We start from the raw sequence: 12662 nt of genomic DNA on the forward strand, positions 1-12662 counted from the left end.
GGGACTCCCAAGGATTGTCTTTTATGCGATCTGATTGAGATGGTAGCTTCTTTTTGGTGTTTTCCAATTAAACGGTACCACTCTTTCCTATTCATTATCCTTACTTTGTGTGTCAGTTTCTATCACCCCACAACTAGCAAGTTGTTCCTCTAACGTCATCAGAATAATCTTACAGTGTGCGATTTGAATGGAGAGGAATGCTCCAGCAACACTCGGAAATAGTTCATGGTGACCCCTCGCCCCTTCTAACTGCCAGCTTCTCCACGAGATCCATAAAACAAGGTAAGACAGAGGGTGTGACGCTGATCTGATCCCACGAAGATGGATAGAATGCTCTTAGGGCCACAAAAAACACTGCTTTCTGATAAGGCTCTATCTCTGAAAGCTGGCGGAAAGGCTTTGCTAAAACTTCTAGGAGTCTTCCATGGGGTGCCAATGCCTCTGGGAGAGCGAACTAAAGGTTTGAGGATGGCTCCCTCTCAAGAAGTTATCCCAGGGTTTGGAGAACAGAGAAACCAAGGTTAAAAAGCTATGGTCAACAGACAATCCATGACGCCAACACAGAACTTTCAGAGGAAAAAAAAAGAAGGGAGACAGGCCTAGGACACACTCCGTAGTCCCTGCTGGGGATGAGTGAGAGACAGGCTGAAACTTCAGAAGAGGGCCCAGGAAAATCAAGCCATCAAAATGAGACTCTAGTGCTTTTCAAGTGGGTTTTGAGTTCTTAGAATTAAGTGGGGTCTTTGGGGGGGAACATAAATAATTCTATAGATTCTTGTCCCCCACTCAAATGTCCACCTTTGGAATTCATTATTTCTCCAGCTCAGTTTCCGGTTATGATCAGGCCTCACCTCTCGGAAGCACTATTGTGCGGGATATGACCCCTTAGCCACATGGAATGTGACTTTGAAAAGGGATGGGGGGAAAATTAGCATTTCCAGTGAACTGGAAAGAATGCATCTGGTTTCAAAACGCGTACTTAAAAAAGAAAAGATGCCGAGATAGAGTCTACCAACTCCAGGGCCAGTCTGCCCAGCCAGAGTGGAAATGCGTTTGTGCAAAAGGACAAGTTTATGTATGACTTTTTTTTTAAAGGAAAGAAATATGAAGATCTAGGCAGCGGGAGGGGGAAAAGCGCTGTGGAATTAATATAGCTTGGATTAATCAAAGCGCCTGCTTTTAAACTGCATGCCTACACAGAGGAGAGATTTAATGAGCACTTTATGCAATGAATATATTTTTTTCTTTCATTATCTAGGTATTCCAGAGGAATGTGCTGCTTTGGACTGGAAGTCTCCAGGTACTCCTCTTTCACTTTGCATGTATAATTTCAGCCTCGAGTTGTTTGGAGAACAAGTCTCAGGGTGGAGGAAAACTTCAGGCCCCTACCCTCATGCAAATCAAGCCCGGTCCTCACATCTACAACAATTCTCATCTGACTCCTTCAGAGTGAAGATTCCACTTTGGAATCATCCTCAGGCCAGTCTCTCTAGGGCTGGTTTGGGGAAGGGGTGCCCAGCCCCCACCCCCTACCCCATTCCCACCCCCACCTCTAGGAGACTTAACTCTAACAGGTCTGGGGCAAGGCCTGGGAACCTGTATTTTTTTAAAACCCATCTGGTGAATATGCTAAACCACCACAGTGAATACATGAACCGTGCTCCCCCGGTGGTCTGTAGATTCGGGGCTGAACCTCCTGTCTGGAAGGAAGAGAGCCACTGACTGGGGAACTTTCTCCCCCATATCTCAGGCTCCATTGCAATGTAGACCTCAGCATGTGTGGGGCTCTGCAGAAGGGACCTGGGTTTATCACCACCGGTCTTGCTCCAGGAGCTCCTGTGTCTCCTGGGCAGAGTTCTCATTTTCCACAATGGTTCCAGCTTCCAGAAGATGGGGGGTAAGCCAGGGACTAGACAGATGGGATTTCCCAGAACTCCAGGCTCATGACTTTATTCCCCTCTGCAGCTGTACTACACTGGAAAGCCAGAAGGCCAGAAACAGAAGGTGAACACACCCAAGAAGGTTGGAGCCATTGAAAGCTCTGGACATGAATGTCTAATTGGTGGAATGTCCCCGTGCCCAGCAGCAGGCTTTGGAAGAACAGCTTGGATGTGTCCTTCACAGCAATGGTTTCAGCCATCTTCTACCTGTCCCCTCCTGTCCCCTTTTAAGCCAAAGAAGTAGTCCTTGAGCTGAGAAAAGAGGCTCTGTGGACCTGCCTTGGTTTAATCCATATCCCCTGGGTCCCTATGTCCGGAGCCCCAGCATTTGTGATTGCATCTTTCACTCAAGATTAACGAAGAAAAGAGCTGAGAGGGCTCCTTGGCTGATCTCTGCCTCACCCCCACTCTTTCTGAGCCCAGAAACTTTAAATTCAAGCAAATAGAAGCAGCCCTCCTTCTGGCCACCCTCCCTCGGCTGGCCTCATTTCCATTAGCACAAGCCGCTGCAGCTCCCAAGGCCCGGACCTGGGTAATTATGTTCTCATCACTTCCATTCACATTCACCTGCAACCTTCATTAGACACTGGTGTAGAAAATGGTCATCTCTCTGTGCTCACAGCCAACCGGGCTGAATCCGCCTCCCAGCCCTCCACCCACGCCTGTTCGCCTGCTTCCTCCACAGAGCGGCTGGCAACACTTCCCTGTCCCCACTGAATGCCAAAAGAAGTGATTTGGAGTTGGGGAACGGCTTTGTGCCCTCTGCAGACCTCTCCCCTTCAGTGATTCCCACCAGCAGGCCAGGGATCTGAATTGACAATGGTTCCTTTCTTGTGCCTGGAACAGGTGTGGGGAGGGCAGCCATTTAAACAGCATCTTCAGGCTCTGTATCTTCCCTCAATCACCCGGAGCTGGTCCTGTCTTTGGCACTGATGACCCAGGTAGTCAGCAAGCCCTCCCGCAAGGCTGCTTGTGTTTACTCGCTCAGTATACCCTGTATTGAATGCCTACTTGGTGGCAGGCACTGGTATTGTTAGGAGAAGAAACTCAGCAGGGACTCAGAGAAAGCCTGTGTCCTGGTAGAGGCCATCGTGTTAGGAAAAGGGGCAAGGGTAAGATGGAGCTGTCTTTAAACAACCAGAGCTGCAATTGCTCTTGGTTCAACTCAGTGCATTGCAGGCAATGACAGACAATAAACGGCCCCTACTCACAGATATGGAAAAATGGAATTTGCCAGCACCTTCTTGGGAGTGGGGGAGGTTATCCATCTACACCCAGTAGGCAAGCTCTATGATGTCTCTAAAGTAGAGACAAAACCACTCACGACATGCAAGCTTGGGTCAAAGGTAAATGCCTGGAAGACAAAGGCAGAGATTCATCACCACGGACCTCTTCCCAGTTTCTTTTTATAGGTCTGCCCTCTCCCCTGGGAGCTGAAGTGCTAAAATGTGCTACAGTTTGGATATGCCCTGACCTTTCTCTAAGAAACACGTATTCAGAACTGGCATTTGTACAATGTGCTTTGAACTCTCTGTGGCTCCCAGCTTGCTGCATCTGTAGCCATAGGCAACTGGAGTTGTTTTTCTTTTTCCATCATGCCTTGAAGGTGATTCTACTTCTAGAATCAGATCCGGATTGGAGACCTATCCCCAGTGTTCTCCATCTTTGTGACCATGGCTGTAAGAAGGAGAGCCTTCTAAAAATGGTAGGGACAACACCAACCCTCCTTGTAGATCCCAGTAAGGTAGCTACATCCTAATCTACATCCTAAACTACATCAAATGGTTTGGGGTCCCTTAGTTACCCAACAGACAGGTGTAGGAGGCTCCCTGGGCCCAAGCCTACTTGCATCCATCAACACAATTGTCTAGATTATCTTTAGATCTCAAAAGGGTATTCCATTTCTGTCCTAGGAGGATCGTGGACCAGCCAACAATGGTGGCTCTGCAGAGCTGGCTTTCCCAGTTTATGATCCACAGCTAAGATGCTAGTTAAAGAGAAAGATCAGCAGAGGAAAATGAACAAGCAGACAAATGCCAACCAAAAAGGTTCCCCAAGGGGACCATACCATAGCCACTTAAGGGGACGTGTTAGGTAAAAGGCGTGACTGGAAGATGCTTTTCTGGATGACAGTGACTCTGCAAACACTCGGTTGGAGCTCTCTCTGCTCCAGTTAGGAGAAGCCATTGTGCCTGCTCTGTGGGAAGCCTCTTATGTGCAGCTGTGCAGGATGTTTTGGAGTCCATCTGCATTGAGGTACCCAGAAAGAGACCTGTAAAGCCATGCTCTCCTGTGTTACCTGGTTCTTGGAGCACAGCTCTTTGGGCAGGGGACTTTGTCCCCTACCCCATCCATCTCTGATGGTCTCTCTGACATCCCCGAGAAAGGACTTCAGGCCCTGTGTGGATCTAGCCAGGCCCCAGAGTTCATCAAGAAAGACCTCCCCTCTCAGTTTTCGATGCACTTAAGGCGTAATTGACCTGACAGAATGGACAGTACATTCTAGAACAGAACACAAAATACACTTTAAAGTGGAATAGCTCGTGAAGGTCGTCCTCGCTGTTCAGAGGTGGACGTCTCGTACTTCGGGGAGGCTGTTTCCCCACATCTGATTTGTTGCTTGCGAGTCACTGAAAGCTTACGGAAAATGCACATTATCTCTCTCTTCCGTTGATCAGTTGATTCAGGGAGTCCACAAGGATGGGGACGTTGAAAGCAATGTACATTTACTGGGAAAAATGGGTGATGGGTACAGAACCGTCCAGCCCGGATCTCAGCCACTGCAGATCTAGCTAATGGTTCCTTCATCTTCTTTTGTTCTCCCTTTATTTAAACACATGATTTGAAAAGGGAATTTGACACTACCATTGTGCATGGAAAAATCTGAGTCACTTGCCACAAATAGGGAACTCTCTATTGTAATAGTCCATAATGTGATTATTAGCATAATAACCCTCCAGTCACCCAAACCTCCTCTGTTTCTCATTAGGAAGCAGGGGTTGAGGGAACAGGAGCTTTGGAATATGTTTTGGTCCATAACTGGAGGGCATTGACACCTCAGTCTTTGGAAGACCCCCAAGGCATCACGGAGCATTAGCAAGGCAAAGCAACTGCAAGCGTGCGAGCTGACGCCAGGCCCAGGTTTCCCAGGAGACAAGGACACTAGTGTTTGTGTCTCCGGAATCCATCACGCCTCTGCTGTGACGTAGTTTTCATAACAAATTAGCACCGGCTGGTTTCAGCTATCTTATTTTGTTTTCTTAAGAAATTAAATTTTATACTTTGATTTTTTTTGAGGGTTTTATTTCTGGTTCCCAGATCAACACATGAGGGGATGGGGGGGAAGGGTTAGTCAGTTCAGCCCTTACTATGTAAGCCTGAGGGCCTGGCTTCAGGACTACCCCCACCCAGCACCTATGTTAGGAAAAAGAAAATCTAGGTGCAGGGATGGGCTCTGTAATCCCTGCACCCTGAAGGGGAAACAGGTGGATCCCTTGAAGCTACTGGCCAGTCTATCCAAATCAATAAGCTTGAGATCAAATGAAACACCCTTTCTCAAAAATTGAGGAAGACAGTTGAGAAAGGCACAGACATTGATGACGAGCCTCCGTATGCATGCATACACACGTGCACATGGATCTGCATGCACAAATACACCACACCCCTACGCACGTGTACACATACATCAACATATGCAGAGGGCCGCCATTGAGGTGCCCTTGGAGCCTGTTCCACTCCCCTCTGCTTGAACACACACAAACAATAAACAGCCACGGCCTACGTTTGATTTCCTCCTTTCTTGTCGCATGTCAGGAACTATGAACACTGTTCTGTTCCTTGCTTCGACAAAGCAGGAATAGGGCTGCTGTCATTATGGAATGCGTTTCAAGGCTCTGTTTGTTTTTTTTCCAGGCCTGCATCGTGACTCCATTGCATGGGGGAGGGGGGAATAGGGTAATTGAATGAGCCCGTGGTGATGGGCACCCTCCTTGTTTCAAGGCTGGTGCTCTAACCAGCAGCTCTGTGATGTATAAACCTGGGTATTCATCACCTGAGCTTCTACAGCAGGGTAAAGGGCTAGCACTGTAATTAGTATGTGCTTTAGAAGGTCCTTTAGTGCCTGTTTATAATGCTCCGACCCTATGGGCTGGAGAGGCTGTGGCAAGGAAGTTCAGACAGAGAAATATAGGCTCAGAAAATTTGCTTTTTATTTTCTCCATGTCAAGAAAATGCTTCTCCTGCTCTCAATCTCCGGGGGGGGGGGGGCAATTCAATTTGAGCTGCATACCCCCCGACTGGGTTCTGTATGAATTATAGATTTTTAAAAAGACAGGGAGGTGAGATATTGAATTTCCCAAACTGGTTTTATCTTACTCAATTTAAAGTTCATCTTCTTGTTCTGATTTAGGCTCTGGCGTGAAAAGTGGTCCAACAGCATCCCCCCTGGTCTTCTCTCAATTAGTCAGGGGATGCATGCAATCCCAAGAAACAAGGCATTTATTTTTCCATGTTTGGGGGCTCCTTTCTGTACTTTCTGTTGGCCCTTGGCATTGTTTGTAGAAAAAAAAACAGAGTCCCAGACCCTTGCTGTGGAGGGGCTTTTAACAGGGAAACTCCAGGACCACCAAGGGGCTCCCGTCTCAGAGGGAACAGACACAGATGGGAGATTTTTAAAGACAGAAAAACACGGCAGTGACTCAGAAATGCCGTTAGCAGGATCCAGAGGTGGGGGACTGTCATCGTTATGAATTCTTTTTTTTTTTTTTTTCTAAAATACCAGGCAGGCTGGAGCCGAGGGGTCTGTACCAGTTCTGACCTTGGGCGCCCCCACAGGACATTTGCCCTTATCTAGAGACATTTTAGGTTTGTCAGGACTCGCTGGGGCTGGGGCTGGGGCTAGGGAGTGCTATTAGCATCTAATGGGAAGAGGCCATGGACACCGCAGAGCATATTACAAGGCCCGGGAATGGGCTTCACAATTAAGACTGATCTCACCCAAACGGTCAAAGGCCCTCTGGTAGAGACATCCAGCCCCAGCCCAGCTTTGAGATAAAAATCAAAATTATGCAGGAACTGCTAGCTGCCTAGGCGGAATGGGAGTATCTGTTCCATGCATCCCGAGGGCAGGAGGGTGTTGGTCTGGTCCTGGGTCTGCAGCTCCAGGTAGCTGGCTTAGACAGGCCCTTCCTGAGTCTCCTTGATTTCCGTGTTACAAAAACATACACACAGCCTCAGAGGGGAAGTACATCAGAGAACGAGCGAGCGAGGGAGCAGTATCTCTGGATTCTTAACCATTTTTCCTCTCTGAGCTTCCCCAGGACAATGTTACTTTATATTCCTATAGTATAACCTGAGAAGGACCTGCTCTGCTTGCCTTCCAGATGTGCGTATTTTCCAGCAGCTGTTCCGTACAGCTAGTTAGCGAGGGGGGCTGGGCCAGAATCCGTAATCCTGAAGCCCCCCGTTTTACCATTTTTACAAAGTGAAAACAGGTTTTTTTTTTCTGATTATGAAAATGATAACATGCACAGTCTCTCTTAGAAAATTCAAGCTCCACAGGAAAACGTGAGAAAGAGGCATAAAAAACCACCCCAGTCCTCAGAGCAAGAGATAAACAAATGTAGCCATCCTGGTGCTCATCTCTCTAGAACCTTCTGTGGGGGCATAGGCCTGCATATTCTTCTGAAATCAGGGGTTGGGGTGGGGGTTCATTCAGCAGCATTGACGTTCCAGGCTGGTTGGTTCTTTGGGGTGTCTGCCCTGTCCATTGTAAAATATCGAACCTCTGCCCTAAGGAACCAGAAATATACCCAACCCCTACTGTGACAACTGTAAACTGTCTTTAGATAATGCCGCATGTTCTCTGGGGAGAAGAACAAAATTACCCCAGAGCCAGAAGGGTCTAAATTCCAAGCTTAGGGTTTTTTTTTAATTTTTTTTTTCCTTTGAAACTCTACGTAGACCAGGCTGACCTGGACTCATAGAATGCTGCCTGGCTCTTTCTCCCAAGTGCTGAGTTTAAGTATGTGTTGGTGCCATCATGCCCAGCTACCCTTTGGGTTTCAGTATAGGAGATCAGGAGGCCAAGAGCTTTGTGTCAATGGTCTTCCCTGAGCCCCAGTTTCCAGGCCCACAAAATGGAAAGGTGATAGACCTTTCCTGTCCAGTGGATGGCTGTGCAATGTGTCCTAGGATGCTGGGGGTTGGGTAGGGGGTGGGGGTCCTTTGGGCCTAAGAAAAGTTTGCACTGGTAGATCCCTTGGGCAACTGTCTTCATGGGGGCTGGGGGAGGGAAGCAACAGCTGGGCTGGGGAGGGAGCAGACACCTCAGGGGGTCTGTTGCATCCCCTCATCCCAGGTAGATGAGTGAGAATCTTGAGGTTGTTTGAGGTTTGGTTTTTAATTGAATTCTTTTAGAAAACAGAACAAAGCCTGCCTCAGTCCATTAGGCTAGGGTTCAGAGTGGGGGTAGGAGCAGAGGAGGTGGGGGAAGTCTTCTTTTTCCTCTTTCTTTCTTTCTCTTTCTTTTTTCCCCCATGTAAAATTTGTTGTCTTTTGAGCTTCAGGTCTTTTAAAACAGGAAGAAGAAAAAAATAAAAGAGAGAGAGAGAGAGAGAGAGATTTTCAGGACCTGTTGGAGATCTGAGCAGAGAAGCAGAGAGCTGGGGGTGGGGAGGCGAGTGAGTCATAACCTGATTCTGTTGGATTTTCACAAAATAACCAGAGATTTCAGCTGCTGCTGAGGAAAGAGAGGGGGCCCTGGAAGCTTGTCTTTCTGGCCCCCTTCCCAGCCTGCCTCTATTTCCACACATACTCCGCTGCACCCTTGGGTGGCTCCCGGAGGCCTCCTGACCTAACACCAGTTTTTTCTGTGTGTGTGTGTCAGGTTCCCATGGAAAGAAACCATTCCTTCCCTGGTCCCTGAGGGCGAACCTGGAGAATGACCTCAGCAGGCCATTGCTCTCCCTGACCCCTGTTTCCTTGTCCATAGCATAATGACGCCCTAGTGACGTCAGCATCCCCCTGGTACCACACTCCCCAGGGGTCAGCAAGCCTGAAAGGCCTGTCTTCTACCCTTGCTCCTCACTTTCCTTCTGTCCTAGCTGCCTGGGGCTCTTCAGGGTCTTCACCAGAGCCAGGTCTCCGTTGTTGACCCTATACTTCTGTGATTCTCTAACCAACCTTCATCTCTCCATCAGACTGGGAGCCCCCGGAGGACTGGGTCCCTAGATTTGCTCACAGTTGTACTGAGACAGCCTCACATGACTGCCCAGAATCATCAGTAGATTTCAGAGGAAGGGGGCATGTTTTCAATCCTAAAATGTGACTTCTTTTCTAAACTTTACAGTCTTTGGAGCACACTCAACTCCACACTCACCTGGAAAACACTCAACTCCACACTCACCTGGAGCACACTCAACTCCTTCCTCCCTTAGGGACTGAGAGGAACATCTTCTATTAGTGGATTTGGGAGATTCACCCATTCAACCACCTGCCTGATGGCCCAGCAGCTACTTTGCTGCCAGCCAGCCAGTGTGGGAAAGAAGCCACGAATCAGTACCCTGCTCCAGTGAGCATGGCACCCACTCCATCCCTTTCCAGGGAACATCCTGAGCCATAATGGAGAAATTATGTGAGATGTAATTTATAGTAAAAATCAAGAGCATTCGCTTTAGTGAGCCACCCATGCAGAAAGGGCGTCAGGCTGCTGTGGTGGGAGCTACAGCGGAGGATGGCAGGATCCAGGGTGGGAGTTGACACAGGATAGAGATCAGAGAGAATGCTGGGGGCCTGACCCCTTCTCCGTGGCCCTAGGACATCATTCGTCCATGTTACCTTGGAAAGGTCTCCATCTTGGAGACTACTTAGCAAGTGGACAGCACATCACAACTGGAAGATGGCAGGTTCTTCCTCTGTGCCTCCCAGAGCCCTCAGCCACAGGGCTCAGCCACCAAAGCTGTGGGCCTCACTCTACTCGCTCCCTGTCCCCTCCTCCATGGCTGTATTGCCACCTCCTCAGGACAATTGCACCAGCCCCTGCTGCATCTCCTGACTTCGACTTTGGCTTCAATAAGCAGCCTACAAAGAATCTTCCAGATTGCAGACTGAGTCATGTCCCTTGACACTCGAGAAACATGCCACGGTCTCACCCTCATCCCTGGGTGAGGCAGATAGCTCTGTAGGGCGGTCAAGACTGTCTTTCAAGGTCCACTTCCTGCCCCTAAGGCACTTCCTGTAAGATGCTCCTACTCACTCTGCCGGGACTCTCAGGGTTTAAACCCCACAATAGGACCTACTTTTGGGGGCCCAGAACAGGACCAGCAATGGCTGACATAAGTCCTTGGGGCTGTTTGCCCCCAGAGGTGTAGAGAGTAGAGTGACTCATCACATGGGAATAGGAATGCCACTGTGACCCTGGCTTCTCTCTGCCTCCTCCAGTCTTCCTAGGACCCTGTCCTGAAGGAGCTTACTCTAGCAAAGCTGAGGTAGATGCTACCTTCCCCCTGTGCTCTCCCCTCTTTGAACCCTCTGGGCCTTGGTGACAGGCTGAGGGCCTCCTCCCCTTTGGCTGACCTGTGGCACAGATGTACTCTAGGTGTGAAGGCACAGGGCACAGATGGCTTCATTTGCAGGACGGTGCCAATGCCTGGTACTTGGGTGCATTTGCTTTCTCAGAGGGTGGCATCAGCCCAGAATCACCTCAAATTACAAGAACATCCTGCCTTTCAAGAAAGTGAAGAATTTCGGGGGAGTGTAGGGCGGTGTTTTGGGCAAACAGGGCCTCCTCTGAGTTCCTTCTGCCAAGTGCTCTAGGTTTTCCTCAAAACTGCCAATGGTGAGGCTCAGGCCGTAGCCCTTGGATGGGATGGGCTCTGCCGGGTGGGCCCAGATGATCAGGAAGCTTCTGGGTTTACAGGCAACCAACATGGGGCCAATTTATTATGCTCTACGGTGCCCATCTCATTTGGAGGGAGTGACACCCATTTGGCTGGCCTGTCTAACTCTGCTCTGGACGGCTGGGTTGTCATTTTGCGTTTGTGGAGACATAGGTTGTAAATGATTCTGATTTAAAACTTTTAGATTTACAGACACACTGGAAGGAAGGCCCAGAGCTCCCATGGCCTTCCGGTTCCATCCTTTCGTTCTGCTAGGTGCGCAGCTGGAGGATGGCAGCTCAGTGCCCCATTGGCTCACTTCACCTGACACCCCTCCCTGTCCCATCCCGAACCCAGAGACACTTGACTTGGTTCTGTCCAGATTCCTTGCTTTCTGTGGCTCGGCTGTTTGAGTTCTTTGAGGATGTCTCTCAATTTGGGTTAACTGCTTTGAGTCTTTTGTAGGATGCTCTTCAATTTTGGTTGTCTGACATTTGTTTTTTGGCCATTTGGGGGGTGATGCAGTGTCTCTTCATGTTGAATTGACCCAGGGTACATGCGGTATACAAGGGATCCCCAGAAATGCCAGTCTGTACTGTCTCACAGAGGTGTATCCTCGCCGGCTCAAGGCTCATTGACCCTTAGTCTTTCATTAGTCAGTCATTTAGCTGCTGTCTGCAGTGGATGGCACCAACATAAATTCCTGAGTTACCTATTCAATGATCTGTGTCCCTTAATGACTCATGGACAGTTTAACACAATTTTTAAAGTTACTGTGTCTGTGGACGTCGAAGTACAAGTTTATGGAATTGGTTCCTTCTATACAGGTCCTAGGGTGGAACCCACGGAGCCAGGCTTGCACCAAAGTCATGTCTACCATTGGGGGTATCTCAGCAGCTTTCAGACATTTGAATGTTGAGTTATGTGGCAGTCTGAATGTAATTGGTCCCCATAAGATTACAGGGAGTGGTGCTATTTAGTAGGTGTGGCCTTGTTTGGAGGAAGTATGTCACAGGGGGGCAGGCTTTGAGGTCTCATATATGCTCCAGCCACACCCAGTGTCAGTTCACTTTCTGTTGCCTGCAGGATCAAGACACAGCTCCTTCTCCAGCACACCTGCACACCACCAATGCTGATAATGGACTAAACGTCCAAACTGTGAAGCCATCCCAATTAAATGTTTTCCCTCACAAGAGCAGGCGTGGTCATGGTGTCTCTTCACAGCAACAGAAACCCTAAGACAGTTATCATATTAGACTGCTCTGAAGGTCCACAATGAGGTCAGTCCATGTTGCGCTGCTGACGCTACATACACAGCTACACACACACACTCAAGGTTCATCTAGTCTTAGTGAGAATCACCCATTTCCTCCGGTGGGAGGTTGGTTCCAGGAGCAAATGCACACCCAGTGAGTTATTCTCGATTCCTCTATCCCTCACACCTCAGGGACCCTGGCTAGGTCACAGAGCACTAACTGTCCCAGGCTGCAGGACAGTTTGATGCAGTTGAAGTGGAGATGACCCAGATGTTTGGTGTATTTCAATTTGTTTACTTTGAATTAATTTGTAAATAAATTAAGGTAAAAATCTGTGCAGCTAATAAAGCCCATGTTCTTCCTCTGGAGTCACTTGTCCCCAGTAGGCTCTGGGATAAGAACTAAAGTTTCTGGTTGCCATGACTGGGTAGTGGCAATGGCTACTGATATCTAGTGAACAAAAGCCAAGAAGGTAGCTTCAGTTCCCACGGTGCCCAAGAGGGTCCCCAGCACCCCAGCCCAGCCTCATGTGAGTAGTGGCCAGAGAAACAACAAATACACATGAATAAGGACCCCGGGGATCCTTGGGA

Source organism: Microtus pennsylvanicus, chromosome 2, assembly GCF_037038515.1.
Source record: "Microtus pennsylvanicus isolate mMicPen1 chromosome 2, mMicPen1.hap1, whole genome shotgun sequence".
Taxonomy (NCBI): Eukaryota; Metazoa; Chordata; class Mammalia; order Rodentia; family Cricetidae; genus Microtus; species Microtus pennsylvanicus.